General features: G+C 45.7%; 1 protein-coding gene across 2 annotated transcripts in view; it reads right to left on the reverse strand.

Moving 5' to 3' along the window:
* POMGNT2 (protein O-linked mannose N-acetylglucosaminyltransferase 2 (beta 1,4-)) overlaps positions 1-3,416 on the reverse strand; it is a 31,845-nt gene extending 28,429 nt beyond the window's left edge. The window contains exon 1 of one of the 2 annotated variants that reach the window (XM_017734570.1): positions 3,246-3,416. The gene's annotated coding sequence lies outside the window, so the exon portion shown is untranslated. Of the gene's footprint in view, positions 1-1,258; positions 1,382-3,245 lie in introns of those variants that run through there. The other variant, XM_008633923.2, reaches the window with a different exon arrangement.
* Positions 3,417-3,467: the final 51 nt, after the last annotated feature.

Consider the following 3,467-nt stretch of genomic DNA (forward strand, 5'->3'; position numbering starts at 1 on the left):
ATAAGCCATGATTGCCCCAGTACTTTTTACCTGTAAAAACAGGTGATGGGTTCATGGAGAACAGTCCAATTAATGAAGACCAATCAACAAGTTCCAAATTTATGCTGAGGGCACTGGTGAATATTCTTAAGCAAGGTTTTCTAAAAGCATAGTAGCTTAAAAATGAGGCTGCAGAGGGCTGTCTCCCTTTTGAGAGCAGAGAAGTCAGACTTTGACTACTACTCTCTTCTGATCCCCCAGCCATTACTAAGTTCCCACAGAATTAACAGACCTTTCTAAAAATGCCATCTGTTCACAAAACATCAAAGAAATGTGTAAATTAGAACACTGCTCCTGCATACACCATTACAGAATGAATTACTAGGTATGTCCTGCAATTGCTGTTTCCTCATGATACTGCTGGGAACTACTTTTCAGACCCCCAAAAGAGACTGAAATTGGTTTTACACTATTTCATCTGGTTGCCTCCCACCATTGTATAGATGAAACACATACATGCACAACGCAGTATTTCAGATTCTTTTTAAAGCTAATGAATTTCTAATTGGGACAGAAAGAAAAAATAGAAGATATCTTTGGCCTGTTGTCATTTTGTTATATAAGAGACATTATCATGAAGGTTTCCTCAAGACACCGGTATGTGAAGTTATTATCTTCAACTCTGTATTTAGCTTGATCCTAACTTCTTCATAAGCCAATACTGTCCAAAGCAGTTAAATAAGGAATGTTCACTTGGTCTAAACACATAAATCTTTACTCAAGACTGGTGGTTATTCTGTAGTCCTTTTATATACTGTATTCTAAATAGGGCAGAAGCTGCCTGTATGACAGCAGGAAAAGTGACAAGTTCCTTATCTGGAAAAGCACCAGAAGGCACTGTTACCAGAGCAGACCAGCTCTTTTAAAGTGGATTGATGAAGTTATTTTTAAAAACACCTAATAACACCATAGAGGAGACTCTGATCTCTGCAAAGGTGAGCTGCACAGCTCGATCCTCCTGGGAGGCAGCTAATGAAACTGAAGCTTGTCATACACAGACTGCATCCAGTAATTGGCTTGGAACACTTGCAGTTGAGACTCCCCCATGCTGAGCTCAATGCCCTGCTCAAAGCTTGTGCCAAACACAGGCGGAGCTGGGCACTGTCTGGCACGACCAGGTGTGAATGGCCCTCTCTCCCCTGCCCATGCCACCAGGCCCAGTCTGCCTACTTGGAAGGCAAAGAAAGAAACCTACTTTCTTCCAGCCCCCCACACCTACCAGATGGCTTCCAGGACAGGGAGAGACAGCTGTGTGGGGAAGGTGGCAGAGTGGTGGCAAAGAAGGTGGTGCGCTGATGGAGAAGAAGGGAACATGTTCTACCACAGAAAGTGAAGGAAAGATGCAAGAAGACCTAAAAGGAGATGGAAGAGAGTCCCATGTCATGCCTTCATCCAGCACACCAGAACCACCACCAAATGCTAACCCTCAGTCAGTGCTCTGTGCAAAGTCCCTTAGGGACAGCCACTGGCTTCCCCAGGAAGGTAGCCAGCAAAACACGGGGAGCATCACTCATCTTCCCCAAAATTCCACTGACCCTTCCTAGCCCTCTCTTCCCTGACCTTTGTGGATCCACAGACTCACTCTACCTCTCAGTGTGAGCTACAACACTGAATTCTGCAGCCACCCTGGAACATAAGCTAAGAAAATACCATCCCACAGTGTGAGAAGATTCTTTGTGCTCTTGAAGAAATTTTATCTGTGTAGCTAAGGACCTCTGATCTGGTTCTGGCTCTGTGGTTGAATGCTCTCCTTTGCACCACCTTCTTTTTCATGATTCTTCCTGCCTCCCACGACTTCCTAGAAAAATCCATTCCTTCACAGCCTAGATACACCCTGACTGGAAAGGCCATTTTAAGTAGAAAGTAGTTTCTTCTGCTGAGAAAAGTAATCTCTGATCATTTGATAGTTTTACTTGTGGAAAAGCTCCAAGCCTCTATGTTTTAAAACACCTCCTGTGTTAGAGCACAGGCCAGACACACTAAAAACTCTGGGGAACAGCAACTGAATGTGGGCTGCTGTCACAGGGAACATTTAAACCCTCAGCACTTATGGAACACTTTAAAGCAACGATTTTTAAGAGAAAGGGGGTGAGAAAAAAGGGAGTAAGAATATTCAATTGCCAGATGATTGAAGCAAACCTCAGTAAGTCCACAATGAGATGCAACTCAGGAGATTGGAAGTTTAACTGGAAAGAGATTTTCATACAGTCAATCCATTTTGCACATTGCTTAATAGAGAATGGGCTCTAAGTAATTAGTCCCAAAACATTACCCAGGTACCTAGACTGCATGTTCATGGCACACTTCACAAGTGTTGGAAGCTGAACTCCAGCTCTGATGACAGCTAATTAAAACACAAAAGTGAGACTCCAAGTAAAACTGCCACCTTGCAATCATAAACCGTTCAAAATGCACTCTGGCAGAAAAGCAGACTGCAGGCAGCTTTCCTGTATCTAGTTCACGCATTTGGTATCTACCACGGTTTTGAAAATGACATTGCAAAATAAACACCCTGTCTTACAGCTGATGTGTTTAGCATAAGTCAGATTTGTTTCGCAGAGAACGTCCTTGCAGAGAACAAGAGCTCTTCTGGTTCCCAGCTAAGTCAAGGCTTGAGCTAACAAGCCAATCCATCACTTCAAGTGTTTTGAGATCGCTCTTAAAAGGAGACGTTTCTGTTTTATTACCAAAGTCAGCAGTCACCGTTTAAAAGTCAGCATTTGTCAATAGTTACCCAACTATGGCACTGGTGTGAAAACACTGATATGTTCCCTTGGCTTGAGCAGTTGTTCAGATACAGTCCTTATTCTCATCGCCAGAGGAGAGTGTGCCTCTCCATTTTATTTATTTTTCCCAACATGCAGCCTTCATCTTCATAGCCCATTTAAACACCGGGTTAATTGAGGGGGGGCTGGAAGGAAGCAAGGGGACCCAGCAGACACCGGTGATCCCGACCTCGGAACATGCATGTGCAATGCATCCAGAGCTGACGCAGCCAAGAGAAACTTTCTCACCATGCTTAGTCAGCACGCAATAATTAAAAAGGTGCAAGATGTGATAAACCCGGCATCCGTATCCATTGGGGCCAAACTCACAAATTCATTGCTAAGCTTTCAAAGCCGAAGACAGGTGTCGGGGGGGGGGGGGGGGGGCGGCGCCGCCGGCCATCAAGGAAAACTGTCAGGAGAACATAATTACATCTTTACCTGCCCCAGTAGGCTTTAAACCTGCAGCGCCTTTGACCTCTGGGGAGGTTATTAGAGTTGGAATTGACCAGCTGCCTGTTAGAGCAGGCACCGCTCACCCTCAACGCGGGCTGTCGGGCCGGACCGCTCTCGCTGCCCGGCTCTGCGGAGGTGCCCACGGCCGCGGCGCCAGCCCCGCTCCGGGAGGGTTCCCTGGCTTGTCCGCCTCCTCGCCCTGGGGGC

This window comes from Corvus brachyrhynchos, unplaced genomic scaffold (assembly GCF_000691975.1).
Source record: "Corvus brachyrhynchos isolate BGI_N302 unplaced genomic scaffold, ASM69197v1 scaffold94, whole genome shotgun sequence".
Taxonomy (NCBI): domain Eukaryota; kingdom Metazoa; phylum Chordata; class Aves; order Passeriformes; family Corvidae; genus Corvus; species Corvus brachyrhynchos.